This window comes from Lissotriton helveticus, chromosome 11 (assembly GCF_964261635.1).
Source record: "Lissotriton helveticus chromosome 11, aLisHel1.1, whole genome shotgun sequence".
In the NCBI taxonomy this organism is placed as follows: domain Eukaryota; kingdom Metazoa; phylum Chordata; class Amphibia; order Caudata; family Salamandridae; genus Lissotriton; species Lissotriton helveticus.
In genome coordinates, this window is record NC_136072.1 from 1,090,367,638 (window position 1) to 1,090,384,980 (window position 17,343).

The window sequence follows — 17,343 nt, forward strand, 5'->3', positions numbered from 1 at the left end:
TGGCCTTCATGAGCTCCCAGAATCAACCTATATCTTAGAGAATGTGGAGGAAGCAGTCCATCTCCACGCATCAATAATCCATCTTCTATGGAAAGCTCATTAGCCACCTCACAAACGTCTGAAGAGCAACATGGGCATTCTTCTCTTTAGGCGAGCCACCTTTCACACATTTGATAACCTCACTCAATAGAATGTCCTCAGACAATTTACTTCTCCATTCTCCTTCACTTATAGCCCACATTTCATCCAAAACAACAGCAGCCACAAAGCAATCGTCCCCATCATATTCATCCATAAGACCTTCATCACACTCTATAGGGTGCCTAGAGAAATAATCCGCTCTTACGTTCCTACATCCTGGAATGAACGAAACCTCAAAATCAAACTGTAAAAGTTTGGTGGATAACCGCGCAATTCTGGGCGTATGTTCCTTCGATTTGTCTCCTGAAAGAATGGATACAAGAGGATTGTGATCCGTGCATAATTTGAAATGTTTACCCCACACGTATGGTGAAAAATTTCTTATGGGCCACCAACATGCCAACAACTCTCTTTCTATAACTGAGAAATTCAATTCTGAGCCATGCAGGACTCTTGAAGCAAACCCTAAGGTATGTTCCTGCCCTTTAACATTTTGAGTGAGAATGGCACCCAGACCGACCCCACTGGCATCTACCGTTATTGTACAAGGAACATTTGGGTCAAAAGGTTTCAAAATGATGGGACTGACCAAACGCTCTTTGATCCAGCTAAAAACAGCATCACACTCTTTGTTCCAAACAAAAGGAACACTTGACTTGAGCATATTAGACAATGGTTGAACCTTTGAGGCATAGTCAGGCAAAAAACGTGCATAAAACTCACACAACCCAACGAAAGATTTCAAGCCTACTTTGTCAGTGGGTGCGGCTGAATCCACAATAGCTTTGACTAAACCCGGTCTAGGCTCTACACCATGTTCCGACACCACATGCCCCAAATACTCTATCTTCTGTACTTTAAAGACACAATTTTCCTTCTTCAAGACAACACCTGCCTCACACAAAGTCCTTAGGACACAACAGACTACCTTGTCATGGCCCTCTGATGTTGGACTATGAACCAACACGTCATCCTGGAACACCACTACTCCCTCTATATCCTTTAGAAGATTAGACATGATTCTTTGAAAGACCGCAGCGGCGGAGGCTAGGCCAAAAGGCATGCGACAGTACTGGAAGGAGCCAATAGGAGAAACAAAAGCTGTTAAGTGTCTAGAAGATGGATCTAGAACAACCTGATGGTAGGCCGAAGCTAGATCCAACTTCGTGAACCATTTGGAACCATTGATCCTGCACAACATATCTGAGATCTTTGGAAGGGGATGAGAATCAATCCATATGCTCTTGTTAAGGCTGCGTAAGTCCACGCACACGCGAAGATCGCCATTTTTCTTCTTAACGACGACCAATGGACTGAGCCACAGCGAAGACTCGATGGGTTCGATGATACCCTTACAACACAAATCTTTTAGTTCTTTCTCCAACTGATCCCTCACACTAAAAGGCACATTTCTGAGTCTGTGCTTGACAGGTATAGCTCCATCCTTAACTTTAATACAGTGAGTAAAACCCTTAATTCTACCAAGTTTTTTTGCTAAACACAGAAGGGAACTTTTCACACCACACATCACAAAACTCATCTGACGAGATAATGGATACCTGATCTTTTGTGCCAGGTCTAAGGATCATTTTGAATAACCCTTGGTGGAACCAGCCAAGAATATTTAGTCCCTTGATGGCAACAAAAAATTTTCCAACAATTTTCCTCCCTCTAAATTCCAAAGTATCCTCAAAATATCCAACCAGTTCGATAGGTCTCCTGTGTCGTATGAAGGTAGAACTATCTGGAGGTAACAATGTTCTTGTTCCCCAGACTTTACGAAACTTTTCTTGGTCAATCATAGTGATTCTTGCACCTGAATCCACTAACAGACATAACACCTTTGAACCTATACCAATCTCCACATATGGGTCAACACATTCTGAAGACTCATCATTAACCACACCCACATCTGTAACAACTACAACCATGTCTCTCAGATCATCCTCAATTTTTTCCAAAACATCTCCCTTAGATTCTGCAGTGCACACATTTGCAACAGAAGGAGAAGGAAAGGATTTGTTGCTTTGTCTCTGATCATATGTAAAATCAGAGTTCTTCTTTACATTCTGACAAACTTTTGAGAAATGGCCATATTTACCACATATTCTGCAATTAACATTCCTTGCAGGACAAGGACGACCTGTTCTAAAATGGGGTGCATTACCACACTTGAAACAAAAATTTGTTTGTTTGAAAAACTTACTGTCATTGCACAAGTAATTACCAGATTTACCTTCTTTGAACTTAACACTTACAGATTCCTCTTTTGCATTGCCAGACGCACCCTTCTCGTCTAGTTCTTTTACCGAAACTTTAGAAAGTTCAATACTTTTAGCTATTTTGAATGTTTCCTCAAGAGTAGGATTGCCTAAAGAGAGTAACTTTTGTTGAATACTCTTATCAGTGCACTTACATATAAACTGATCCCTTATAAGCTGTTCTCTAAAATTTTCAAATTGGCATTCAGAACTCAACCCACGTAAAGCTGATATGAAATCTTCAACCTTTTCCCCCATTCTTTGGTCTCTTTTAAAAAACGTATGGAACGCTTCACAAATTTGCGTGTCATCCTTGCGCAGGGGCCATGCTAATCTTCTCTGTATCGTTCCAATTTTAGTATATATGCTGCCGAAGCGAGCACATATACACATGTTCTGATCCTTTGAACATGTGCCATCTCCTCTCCAAAAAGGAATTAGTCAAGTCTTACCGTGACAGCAAACTGTCCTTGCTACTTAATCATCAAAATCTCGGGACTTTGACAGTTTCCTTTTTGTCCTACAAGGCCAACTATAATATGGAACCAACTCTGGATAAAATTTACCCTTCCATATTGAGGAAACTATACCTGCAGTGGAGACATGGGTCTCTCCCCATTAGAGTTCTTACATCCAAATGGAGTGATGATGCAAGCAGTACTTGTCCAGCATGTAGAACTATGGATGAAACTGAACTCCACATCCTTTTCGTCTGTCCTGCCTATCGAGAGATCCGAAGGTATTGGATCGCTCCCCTATGCAGGAACCTGGGACTCGCGAAGTGTCTGGTCGCCTTCAGAGTTTTAAAAACTGATCTCTCGGACCACATTGTGTTTGCTATGGCCAAGTACTTGGGCGCTCTCTGGTCCATTAGAAGGAAATGTCTTAAGGCTCTGACTTGATTTTCAGTACACTGGGACTTTGCTAAGAAATCCTTTTACAAATTTTATATTTTGTTGTATAAATCATTTTATATGAACCAGTTTTTAATGTGTATGACAAACGTCTTTTATGGTAAAGTTTTACCGAAATAAAGATATTTTTGAATTGAAAAAAACGTATGCCTAATTACTTCTAAACTAGGCTGGAAGTCAAAGCGTAATTCCAACTTTTTAACAGTTTCAGTGAATTCATCTACCTCCACATCATCCGCTGTACGAATTAAAGCAGGCCAATGTTTAAAGATCTCTCTTCCCTCGAATCCTAAGGCATTCAGCAATAAACATTTCTTTCTCTCAGCCCTATAACGTGAACCACCAATAGCGCCAATGTAAGTAATAAAGGCGTCATACCACCTTATCCATTGTATAGGAGGATCACCTGGTGTCTCTAAAAAGGGTGGTGGTGGTGCAACAGACTGCCTAATGTACAAATTAGGAATACAATAAATATGACTTAACAGGGAACCAAACAGCAGATACAATTAGCATAAATATATCATAGCACGAAAATAAGCTTTGCTTAGAAATATGAACCAAAAGACTGAACGAACTGTTAGTCTGCAGGCTGCAATTGAAAAAAAAAATGATAATATGCATCTAAAATAGACAACAGCTGCTTAGAAAAAACAATAGCTGATAAACTGTTCGAGTACTGATACAACCTGAAAAAGAAAACAAATCATAAGTTTGTGACAACTACAATCCTGTTTTACCGTGTCTTCCACAAGTCAGCATGTGCATAACAATCTCTGGCTGGTTGCACTATGTGGAAAAAAACAAAAAACAAAAAAAAAGCGCGTTATCAGCGCAATGCAGCAACAATGACTGTCAGGCACCAACACATGAGGACGTAAAATGACTCTGAAAACCAAACAGAATTGCAGGGGCTTGAAACGAGAGTGGCTGACAGGAGGATGTGACGAGTCACCGAAACGCAGAAAAAGAGCACAGATGCGTTGCCTCCAATCGTGACGTCAAACAGCCCGACCAATCAAATCCTCTCTGACTTCCTCCAATGATCCTTCACTTCAAGCCTCCAAAACACAACACTTGCGTTTGATGCCTTTTGTATGCACAACAAGTCATCCAAATCGCTGACGTAAGCTGTAAGTAATGCACATCACCGCCGCTTTTCACACACCGTTGTTACTTGGTATTTTTAAACAGTACCTCCGCTTTGTTCACGTCTTTGAAGTTTGTCATCCAGATCGATGACGTATGCTGAGAACAACTCACACCGCTACCGCTTGTCAATCACCGCTGCCGCTGATTATTTATTTAACTCAGAACATTCGCCTTGTTCACGTCGTTTCGGTTTCACACTCAGCTTGAATCTGACGCCACTTAAACACCTTCGTCGAACATCGCTGAGTTCATCACATTTGCCGAGATTTCCGTGTTCCTTACTTTAATTGTAAGTGGGTCCTGCAGACACCTCCCATCCTCGTCGCCAAAATTATTGTAGTGAAGACGTAACTACGTAACTACAAGTTTATTGTCTAAAGCAGGTGCTGCGCAGCAGCAGTTTCGTTCAGGGAAAAGGCTGGCACCAACTGGCAAACATTTGAATAACACAGTGACAAGTGGAACGCTTGTCACTGTGACATGCAGAACATTCCTATACAGGACTGAGCAGACAAGAACATGTAACTGTAAGGAATACTACATCGAGATTATAGTAAGCAGTCCGAAAAGTCTACCTAGCCTGCGGATCGCGTACAATTCATGTGATGCAGGCGTGTCACCCCCTCACACACCCTCACACACCTTCACACCCCCACACACCCCCACACCCCCTCACACCCCCTCACACCCCCTCACACCCCCTCACACCCCCTCACACCCCCTCACACCCCCTCACACACATAACAAAACATAGCATAGCATAACCAAACCTAAAAACCTAGCATAACCAAACCTAGCATAACCAAACCTAGCATAACCAAACCTAGCATAACCAAACCTAGCATAACCAAACCTAGCATAACCAAACCTAGCATAACCAAACCTAGCATAGCAAAACCTAGCATAGCAAAACCTAGCATAGCATAGCAAAACAAAACATAGCAAAACACAACAAAACAAAACATAGCATAACAAAGCATAGGATAGCAAAACTAAGCATAACATAACAAAAAGCATAGGATAGCAAAACAAAACAGCATAACATAACAAAACCTAGCATAACAAAACACAACAACACATAGCATAGCAAAACATAGCAAAACACAACAAAACAAAACACAGCATAACAAAACAAAACATAGCATAACAAAACATAGCAAAACACAACAAAACATAGCAAAACACAACAAAACATAGCATAGCAAAACATAGCAAAACACAACAAAACATAGCATAGCAAAACATAGCAAAACGCAACAAAACATAGCATAGCAAAACGCAACAAAACATAGCATGGCAAAACATATAATAGCATAGCAAAACATAGCATAGCATAGCATAACAATTCAAAGCATAGGATAGCAAAACATAGCATAGCATAACAATTCAAAGCATAGGATAGCAAAACATAGCATAGCATAACCAAACAAAACCTAGGATAGGAAGAAAAATGGCATAGCATACAGCATCACTCCGCACCACCACAGCATCACTCAGGGGCACCACAACATCACTATACGCTACCACAGCATCACTGAACTCCACAGCATCACTCGTTCGCCATCACAACATCACTCAGCGCCACCGCATCATCAATCTGTGCAACCATTCAACAACACCTGGTTCAAATATGTTCTCTCAATGTTTCAAGCTTTATTACAAATGTAACAAAAAGATGTTAATATTTCACTTCTGTTCTTGGATTTTCGTCACAATAAAATACACTGAACATAATCTTCCCAAAAGTTATTTACAAAACTTTAAGCTATTGCCATTATAAATTACAATAACTATGTATTAATTATTGAAAAAAAATTAAAAGCCATTGTTATTTGTAATATCAATACATGTAAGTCACGTAAATACAACACATATTGCATTACAAATGCTGTAGGTGTCACATTTGCGAAAGTTATAACTATTGGCATTGTAAATGACAAAGCTATTAATTTCGCTATTTTCAAAAAAAAAAAGATGAATAAAAAATGTGTGATTTACAATACCAATAGCTCAAACTTTCCTAATGCGAGACCTATTGCTTGCAAATGCTTGTTGCTTTGGCTTCTAAACACCTGAAATCTGATACCTCAGACAGTTGTTCAGAATGACACACTGTATTAAGCCCAAACTAGGATAGCAGCAACTAATACAATTTATTAGGCCAAATGAAGGTGATTTTGCTCATAGTGTCCTTATGAAGGCCTGCATTTGGTGTTATCAAAGCTACATCAAATCCTTCTGTACCTTTTGCAGTTGACCCAATCAGGAATTTTCTCACCGTTCCATTAGGGTTCACCTGGCAGAAATCCTGTGGTTCCACACATTGGTTCATCCAGCTCTGTAGTTCTTATTTATTTGAGAATCATCAAATGCTTTCTCAAAATGCTGTTCTGAGCTTAACCTCTTGCAAGACCTTCAAAAGTTAGATGGGACCTCAACACAGTGCAGAGCCAATGAAGAGCCCATTATTGCCGATTTACAAGGCAGAAATAGTTTCTTCCATGGAAGGTTATATCTTTGGTGCTGACATACACCCTCTAGAGTCATAGATCCAGGTATATGCAGTCAAAGATCCCTTTTCTAATATTACATAAGGAGACAGTGATTTTTCGAACAAACTAGAAGTTCGTACCAAACTTATTGACCGATTTTCATCTGAACAGATCTGTTATTCTGAGATTTTGTTTCCCAAAATCATTCTTCTCTCCCTCTCCTCCCTCTCCTCCCTCTCCTCCCTCTCCCTCGCCCTCTCTCTCCCTATCTCTCCCTATCTCTCTTTCTCTCTCTTTCTCTTTCTCTTTCTCTCTCTCTCTCTCTCTCTCTCTCTCTCTCTCTCTCTCTCTCTCTCTCTTCGCTCTCTCTTCGCTCTCTCTTCGCTCTCTCTTTCTCTCTCTTTCTCTCTCTTTCTCTCTCTTTCTCTCTCTTTCTCTCTCTTTCTCTCTCTTTCTCTCTCTTTCTCTCTCTTTCTCTCTCTTTCTCTCTTTCTCTCTCTTCTCTCTCTTCTCTATCTCTTCTCTCTATCTCTCTCTCTCTCTCTCTCTTCCTCCCCAACCATTAGAAAGCTGCTTGTCCTATTGTTAATTCAGTGGCTTCACACTCCTGAAGAGGGATGTCTGCAGCACCTGCACTCTATACAGGGCTCCCTTTATCGAACATGTGCAGGGCAGCAACATGGAGGAGCCTTCTCACCTCCACAAATAAGTGCTGCCTGGATATGGTGATGTCAGAAAGTCAGCAGTTAGGCAAGCAGTTTTGTGAAAGCCATTTCAATAGGTTAGCCTCTTTTCTGCTAAGTGTACATTTGACATATATTTACATGGATATGACATTATTGTAGTTGCTGGTGTTGTGCATTGATGTACTATGTTTATGCATTGCTACTTGTTTTGAATCCAGTATGTGCACCTATGAAAGATCCAGTACTGGCAAACAAAATTGTTTCACAACGGTTCTCTAGTGTTAGTTTCTTACACAGAATCACATAGGTAAGTAACTTGTTTGTTATCAGGGATACTGTATTAAAGATGGATACACACATCTGGGATGCGGCAGGCAAACCTACTGAAACGTGATATTGAATCTGATATACCCGGACCAGTGCAGCTTTATGCCACAATTAGTGGATTGGAAATAACTTTTAAAGTATTGTGTTGGTTAAACTTAGGCAGAATGTGCATGGGATGGATGAAAGGCCCATTACCAACTTTTGCTGTGTTCCTTTCTGGAGGGGGCGTCTCCTGGCAGTTTGGGAGTTCCTATGAAGCGACGGGTCAGTACTGATTTGCATAAGACCTGCCTTTGTTTAGAGTTGCACAGAGCGAAAAAAGATAGGTTGGAATGCTACACACCCTGGGCGAATGCCAGTGGTTAGACTTTTTGCAAACATTCCTCCAATCACATTTTGTGTAACTGATGCCAAACTTTTAACCAGAACTGTAACTAACTTAGAACTGTCAGACAGTCTGGAGCTGGGACGAGGTATAAAACATAACTGCCCCGCTTCTCTTCAGTAGTAGGGCTACTTCCTTATCTTGATGGGTGCAGGAAACCTAATAGGTGACAGAGAAAATATTGTATCATTGTACCTCGTTGCTTTGTTGATGTACCTTTGGCATCTAGTCTAAACAGTGGTCCTGGTGTTAGGAAGAGCAGACTTTTATATAATGGTAGTTCGTATCAGAATCTGGGAAAAGTTGGCTTTGTTCCTATTGGGCTCACTGAAAAATAGAATTAGTACTACCCTGACAACGTTACTACATTATAGCACAGGGCACTGTTAGACTGTAGGGGTTGAAAGCCAACTCTTGAAAATTGAAGGGCATGCTGAATCTTGGTATGGTAATAATGTGAAGAAATCTGTAGGTGTCTGGGAGATTCACCCACAGTCTCTGAGCCATGTGGCTCTGGCCAAGATGGTAGAATTACTGCACTGCTTGTACTTATTCCAGCGATGCATGTTTCTGTGTCCTAGGTAATTGTTAAAGGGGGCTGGTCAGTATTTTATCTCATGGGATTGTAAGAGAAGTAAGAATAAGTTAAATGTTTATCGTGATGAGGGTTGGATATGGCTACCTGATATATGTGGAATTATCTGGCAACTTAAATTCAGTTTGTGACCTGCTACTTCATCCACAAGATAGGGAACTTTTCGTTGGCAAGCACTGGGCTCAGTTACTCTCTTCTCACATCTGTAGCAGCCTCTAAATAGTTTTTCTCTGAAACAAATGGCTAAAAAAACTGTCTCTCAATGCACCACATCCAACAGATTCCCTCTGTGGGGCTCCCTCATTTTCAAAAGGCAGTAACTGAAATTAACATCTCAATCTTGAGGGTAGGTTTCTGTGCATGCATTTAAGATATGTTCATGAACAACAAAATGTTTATTCTGCCGACATGCACAGCTGACATTTTGGGTTGCACAATCGACGTTCATCCAATTCAGCAAACTAGTTACGCATATAAGAGACACCCGGAAAAAATGTGTTGGCCCCAGAAGAGTGCAACACTTGGGCTACTATTTAAACTTGGAGACAATGCGATTTCCCAACTGTCCCATGCTCTGAGGAACGCCAGTCTGTAAAAGCTACTAAACGTGAAAGCAAAATTTGGGACAGTTGGGAATTGTTAATGACCGCTGAAGCATGCCCCAAAGTATTTAAACATTTTCCCAAAATCCTCCAGCAACGCCTTATTGACGTTGGTACAGTTTTGTTTAGTTCACTGAAATTATGACTCCTTTTCAATACTACACAGAATATACCACAGCAGAAAGGTACACGTGCCCAAAATGTGATGTTCAGTTGCCGCATTTGATACTCTATTGAGTGAATGACCCAAGTATTCTGGGAGAAAATACTCCGAGGTACAAATACCACCAAATGCATAGGGCCACCTTTTTGGGTGTATCGCCTTTCCACATGAAACACCTATTTGGTGCTGGCTGCAGGTAGGATTGGACTTGAACGGATGAGCAATGAGGTGAATTGAAAACTTCAGGCCAAAATATCACAGCTACCCACATTGTAAAAAATTTTTGGGGGGGGGGAATTAGATTTATCCAGTGTTTCGTTTTGGGACCTTTCCTAGGTGGTTCCAAGTGGGTACTGTGTATCGGGGGACATGTTGGAACGCTTGGTGTTATTGAATTTGTGGATGCTCACAGATTCTGGAACTTGCTCGCACAGAAATGTATAGCTAAAGCTTGAGGTTTGTAAGTACTTCTGGGTGAAAAAAAGATGAGATCTACGCAAGTTGCAACACTCTGTACTCCCCTGGGTGTCTATTTTTGTGACCTGTGTGGTTTTGGTAGGTTTCCGTGGAAGCGGCCAAGCTCGATCCCAAAATTTACAACCACCCACATTGTAAATTTTAAAAAGAAAAAAATATTGATTTTGCTGTGAAATTGGATGTTTCTAGGTCAAAGTTTGTGTCATAGCTGCTAGGTACAGCCACACAAGGGGGATACTGTTTTTTTCAGGAGACATGTGAGAATACAGAATAGTAGAACATTTGTTAATATCAACTGGATTTCTATGCATTTTAGGCTTCCAAATGTAAGCCAGTGTGCAAGAAAGATGTTTCGCGAAATGGCCTCTGAATCACATGATAGTACGGGTAACCTCAAAAACCACTGTTCCTAAATTCAATATCTTGAGCACATTTCAGAAATACATAGGTTTCCTTCAAACCCATTTTCATTCCTTATATTTTACCATAGAAATTGTTGCATGGCTAGTATACAATCGAAAACTGTAAGCTACAGCCAGTGGTTGGTATGGGTTTCAAATATTTTTGGAAAACCCACACACCCTATGTATGCCTGCGACCAGAAGGGTCTATTGAATGGGTCTCCAACTTTTTCCGTAATAAAAACTACATATGTTCAATAAAAATCATCCCTAGCTACTAACAAATATTTTCAGAGTAGTAATAGAGGCCACATCAGACGAGATTACATAAGTGTCCCGTTTGTGCAAGATTACTAGAATAGATAGCTTTGGTGCTTCAGCAGTAATGTCAAAAATTGCTTTAGCAATTTGGAATGTCTTAACATGGGCAACAAAACATCCATACCTGTAAAGCCAGTGGCATCAGGGTAATAACATTAATAGTAAATCTTCCTAATGAAGCATGAGTTCTCAATAATTTTTCTCCAAATGTCAGCTCATTGGTTCTGAAAATACATACATTTCTGTAATCGTATATAGCTCTAATAATGGAATCACGCAAAAGCTTCTGATTTAGTACAATGGGCTGCACAGAGGGGAGTTACTCAAAACTGTAGACCTATCGGTAGCTCACGAGCAACTTGTTGGAGAAGCCTGGTCTATTGGATGTTACAGTAGATTGCTTTTGTAAATCTGCCATTGGTACCACAAAATTACATATGAAAAGGTTACCAGTGGCTATTTCTTCCTACACATTTTCATTCGTTTTTTTCTGAGGCATCTACACAAATGACCCCTTGCTGAATACAGAATTGTATCTACTTTTCAGAAATGTGCCGCTTTCTGGGATCACCCATGTGTCTCACCTGTTTGCAACGTAAACTGCAAGTAGGTTGAAACCACACAAATTAGTCAAAATGGACTGACTACCTGTAAGGAAAATCCGAAAACTTTGGTAAAAAAAACTTTATACAATTCTGCTTGTTCCTGAAGGCTGGGAAAATTTATCTAGCACAATAAATGTTTTGTTGAGCCCCTATTGAAAACCTACGCTTTCGTGCAAAGCACTTATTTCTCATTTTTTTTCCCTAGTTTTCTCAGTCCCCTCAAGGGCAAGCCCCAGCTACCTTTAGAAGCACCAGGTAGTTCGAGATAAAAAGGCTGGAAATTTGACATGGATTTCTTTTGTGGGAAAAAAGAAAGTTCTAAAGGTTGTTGTGCGAGTCACCCTAAACATCTGAAAAAGAGCTTAGCGTGTGGGCTTAGTGGGAGGCTAAGCTCCAAGTGGTTATGGTCCTTCATGCTTCCCTATCTTCTTTCCATCATGTCCCAGTTTCCTGGCTGAATTTTATTTCTGTTCCAACCAGATATCACTGATTTAGTGAGTTACTCGTGGTTTCTTTTAGGTTCCAGATTTTTGGGCTCTGTATTTGCACAATGGCAGCAGGCCACACTGTTCCCATGTGGACCTGCTCCATGCTGGGATCTATTAAGCTCAATGGTGATTTCGGGTAGCATGCCTTTTGGGATTACTCGTTAGGGCCTTAAAGGGGCAACCTCCGCTCTGAACCCAGTAAGTGCCGACAATGCCTAGGACTGTGACGTTCCCTCGGGCTTTGAACAGACTTGTTTAAAGAAATCCTTAATTAAAGATGAGGGGTGTTACCATGCACTCTTGTGGCGTCACCTTTCACTGCTTGGCTCGGGTATCCCAGATTAACCTGCTCCCCCCTCTTCTGAAACAGGACAATAATAATAGTAATCTGATATCTAGTTCTTCCTCCCACAGGATTAAGCTTTCAGCTGCGTTAATTAAAGGTGTTTATTACTGCAGACCAATGGCAGTCAGTTCATCGGATGAATGGTGGGGGCCTGCGGGAGTTTGAAGCTGTGACTTGATGCAGGTTGCATATAGAGGTCTGCATCACCCTCTCAACCCACCAAGTTATCTTCTAGCACACTGAGCAGCCTTAGAAAGTCTGGCTCGATTTGAAACTGAACCAGAATTTCCAGAGGTACTACTAGGAATTTAAGGAAGTTGAACACACACACACACAGTGGCTTGAGGTGGCGTTTGGCCCTGTGTTCTTACAGTCGGATTGTCTTGGGTTTGCAGTGTGGCACAGGGCCCTGGGCCAGGCCTCTGAGGACAGGTGTTTCTGTCATGTCACTGATGCTCGGCCGAAAGGCTCTTTCACTGTCACTAATGAGTTAACCCTTTGGACGCTGCTGTCACGGCCTTGTTTAGCGAGTGTCCGTGTTGTTGCTGGAGAAGTATTGAGACCAGATTGCATCACACATCCTCTGAATAGGCTTGCATCAGTTTTCAGCTTGTAATGGGAGATTGCAGCTTTAAACACACAGATTGCAGGCGCAATATCTCAGCACAGGACACCGTTTTCAATACAACATACTTTACCACCCCTCCCCCTACAGTTGGCGCCTGACTCCTTATTAAACCCTAGCCCACTGTCTTAAAAACAACATACCTAACTACCCCTCCCCTTACAGCTGGTACATAACACCTTATTACACCTCAGCCCACCATCTTCAATGCAGTATACCTTACCCCCTTACAGCTGGTGCACACCCTATTACAACTCTGCCCACCTTCTTCAATGCAGCTTACCTTGTCGCCCCTTCCCTTACAGCTGCAGCATGACTCATTATTACACCCCAGCCCACCGTCTTCAATACAGAATGCCTTACCCCTCTTCCCCTTACAGCTGGAGCATGACAACTTATTACAACTCAGCCCACCATCTTCAAATATGACCTATGTCACCAGACGTTTTTAAACCGTTATTCACCTGCTGCCAGTAAGTGATACCATGCCACAACACAGCCCACCTTATTCAGATATGACGTGTGTCACCAGGAGTTTTTAAAGCCAATTGTTCCGCCGCTATAGTTTGTCACTGGATCAACTTATCGCACATATATTACCAAATCCAAATGTCTTAAAGCACAGTTATTACCCTGCTGTCATTCGTCCATAAAACATTTTGATTCAAGTTTGGGAGACTAGCGATTCTCCGAATAAAATGCCAAGAGAATCTGAATTTCATTAGACACAGGGGTTGACATTATGCATCATTTCTTTAATGCCACTCCACGTAGCACTTGAAAGAACATGACACCATAAAACAAAAGCAATCTAGAAAAGAACATCCACACAGAATGAGTAGTCCATGTACTGAACAATCTACCTGTTTAAAATGCTAAACTTGTACCCTCCTTTCTTGTTAAGAGGATTGAGTAACCCACCACGGTGTAACTTTTTACTACAGCTGTGTAGCTAATTACAGGAACCGTGCCATTGAGTATTTTCTGATACGATCAAGAATTGTTAGTCTCATTCTAAATGTAGCTTTCACAAAAAACATTAAAATGCAAATATAATCACTTACACACACCAATAAATATATCAATTTCTAAAGAATTTCTTTACCAACTTGTTTTGTTCTTCTTCTTTTTTTATATAAACAAGAAAAAAGACCCCACCAGATTGGGATGGAAGGGCGGGGTAATGTTAGCCTTGTGTTTTTAATGAAATTCAGATTCTCTTAGCATTTTATTTGGAGAATCACTGTTTCATTACAAGACCGGGGGCTGCCATTATGCATGTTGGTAGACCTCTAATACCACAACTGGCATTAAACCAATCTCTTCTCATAATCTCTTCCAGACTTCCATCTCTTCAGAAGGTTAGAGTAGACCAAGAGAATGATTGTTAAAATTTTGCGAATTGAAACTAGTCTGCTGCATGGAACATTTTACCCATCTTGCGATTGAAACCTTTTTAAGCAGTTACCCCAGGTTCTGAAATTAAATAAAAAATTGGTCCACACCATCCGGTCGAAACTCACTCATTCAAGAATCCTATTCTCTCATGCAATCCACTACATTTAATTTTTTGCACGAATCAACTCTTGGATAAAGTTATCCTGAACCGGTGATAGTACCCGTTATTACCTCCAATGCCTAGATATCTGAAGCTCCACGACCAAGAGGTTAGAGTACACACTTTGGGCAGGTGGTGAAGGTCTGGTGTCAGAAAGATCACAAACTCAAGTGCATACAATGTGAAGCCTTTCACTGCAGTGCAAGGTTCTTGCCCTCTCCAGAATTTTGCATTAAAATAGCTTAAATGGTTGTACAGGTAATTCGAGTTCCATACCTACTATTTTCAATTGATCTTTCCATCAAATTTCAAAGAAAGAAAATCATAGATCAAAACCATTACCTACTACGCTCGCCCTTTCAATTTGCCTTTTCAGTGTGTGCATCATACCAGTATGTCAGCTGTACAGACTGTCATACTCCAGATTCATCTCCACTCCATCTATTTCACTTTTGAGCAACTGTCGTGAACGGTGTCTGGTCAGACTTAGTGATCTTAACACTGAGCTCCTTCCCCCACATGGCGAGCGGTCCGGTATAGACAAGGTCTAGAATAATTAGTTTGCTGTTCTGGCAGGTTACTCTATCTTCACAGAGAGTGCTCAAAGTGTTGCTTTTGTGATACCTGCCATGTGAGAAAAAGACTGAGTTCATCCCTTGATCACACTGTTCGCTATTAACAAACTTTGGACAAATAGTTCCAAGCACTGACAAATATAGACTACGGTAGGCGATGCAATCCCACCAGATTTAGCTTACCTCAGTTGCATGTTTGTGACATTTTTGAGGAAAAAGATGTGGGGTTATGTGGAGTGGAGGAGTGGTGGTAAAAACGGAGATTCAAATAGTACAACTGAAGAGGGAGCGGAGATGTTAACATGAAGGTATTAACAAAAGGTTGAGAATAGGAGATATTAAAGGGGTGAGTGAGAGGAGACTTGGTGAGGCTGGAGGGCAAGTATTCAAGTTTGTCACCAATCCATTATCTCCCGACCCATTCCCCTTGTTTTATTCAGTTCTAATTCTGTGAAAATTAGTACACTTGATTTGTATGATCTACATGCAACTGTTGGGTGACTATTTTCTAAAATCGCTTCTAATTTTTTTCGATTTTACATTGCTGTAAAATTCATTGTTCCCTTCAAAACAAATATTTTAATATATATAGTGTAGTGGACAACCTGGGGGTCGCCTCCACAGGGCTGAAGACATTTTTAATAGTTTCAAATCTTGTTATAGGACTTAAATAACATTACATTTAAATATTTTTGCAGGGGCTGCACACTGAGGCAATTTGCAAATTTAGTGTTTTTATAGCACTAAAATCTTTTGTAAAAGGCTTTTTTTGGGGGATTAAATTTAGTTAATTTAATTTTTGTGATTGCCGCCAACGGGGTAGTAATCTGTATCAGGCTTTTTTCACTATTTTCAAATGTTTGTGGTATTTGAACTTTCTAGCTCCAAATTCCCTTATCTTATGGTTTGAATGTTGTGGCCTTTCAGACAGGGCAGTGCTTGTATGCACCTGAAACGGAGATGTGTGAGTAACCTGAGAACGTTTGCTCAAATTTCAAATTGAGTTGGAAAACATGCCCGCAGTCTCTAACCCTAACCCAAAACGCAATGTAAACAAAGTTGTGCAAAGCTTTTCAAAGTATTTCAAAAGTTAGATTTATTTTGTGGTTGACTCGGAAATGAGCCTGTTGGATGTTCTTTCTTTTTTTAATAATACCATTTAGATGTACGTAATTCCCCCCCCCCCCCCCCTCCCCCCCCAGTCGTCACTAAGCCCTTCAGAGCCTCACCGAGACCGGGTCAGCCAGCTTTCTAAAGATTAAAACTTAATCGCTAAAGATCTTGCAACAAAATCCCAAGAAGCTTGTATATGCGGGTGTGTGCAGGATGCCCTTTTAGGTTCGCTCCAGGACTGTCTGTAACCTGCCCCCGTCTTATGCAGTCTTCTGAGGTGCTGAGCAGCTGTCGACTTACGGCAACCCTTCAGGGACACAAAGCAACATGATGTAACTGAATGAAAAGGTCTGCAGCAATAAATGCTACCTTCCTCGCTTACCTGACACCACTACAGGTGTTCGCATTGTATCCAGGACATACAAGGAGCCCTCCGCGACTCTACCACAGGTGATCGCGTTGTATCGAGAACGTACACGGGAGCCCTCACCAACTCCACTACAGGTGATTGTGTTGTATTCAGGACATATAAGGAAACACTCACCAACTCCACTACAGGTGATTGCATTGTATCCAGGACGTACAAGGGAGCCCTCACCGACTCCACTTCAGGCGATCACACCAACTTCAGGACATACAAGGGAGCCCTCACCGACTCCATTACAGTGATCGCACTATATCCAGGACGTACAAGGGTGCCCTCACTGCCTCCACTACAGGTGATTGCATTGTATTCAGGACGTACAAGGAAGCCCTCACCGACTCCACTACAGGTGATAGCGTGGTACTCTGGACATACAAGGGAGCCCTCACTGACTCCACTACAGGCGATCACACCAACTTCAGGACATACAAGGGAGATCTGGTCCATTTAACTGCAGGCCAGCGCACTGGCTTTAAGAAGTGCACGGGAGCTCTCCCCCATCTTGATTGCACTGACTTCAGGAGCCGCAAGGGAGCTGTTGACCATTTTACTGCACTTGATTGAGTCGTCTAAAGGGCATAGAAGGAAGCCATCGCACCACTTCAATGCATATGATTGCGCCGGTTTCAGGAGATACAAGGGAGCTGTCACCAGTTTCACTGCAGATGATTCTGCAGTCTTTAGGACTTACA

General features: G+C 41.4%; 1 protein-coding gene and 1 non-coding gene across 4 annotated transcripts in view; one reads left to right on the top strand and one right to left on the bottom strand.

The window, feature by feature from the left end:
* RNF185 (ring finger protein 185) overlaps window positions 1-17,343 on the top strand; it is a 111,865-nt gene that overhangs the window by 69,260 nt on the left and 25,262 nt on the right. The gene's annotated exons all lie outside the window — the stretch shown is intronic.
* LOC144793192 (U6 spliceosomal RNA) lies at window positions 2,679-2,785 on the bottom strand. The gene has a single exon (XR_013602837.1). It is a non-coding gene; the product is annotated as a U6 spliceosomal RNA (small nuclear RNA).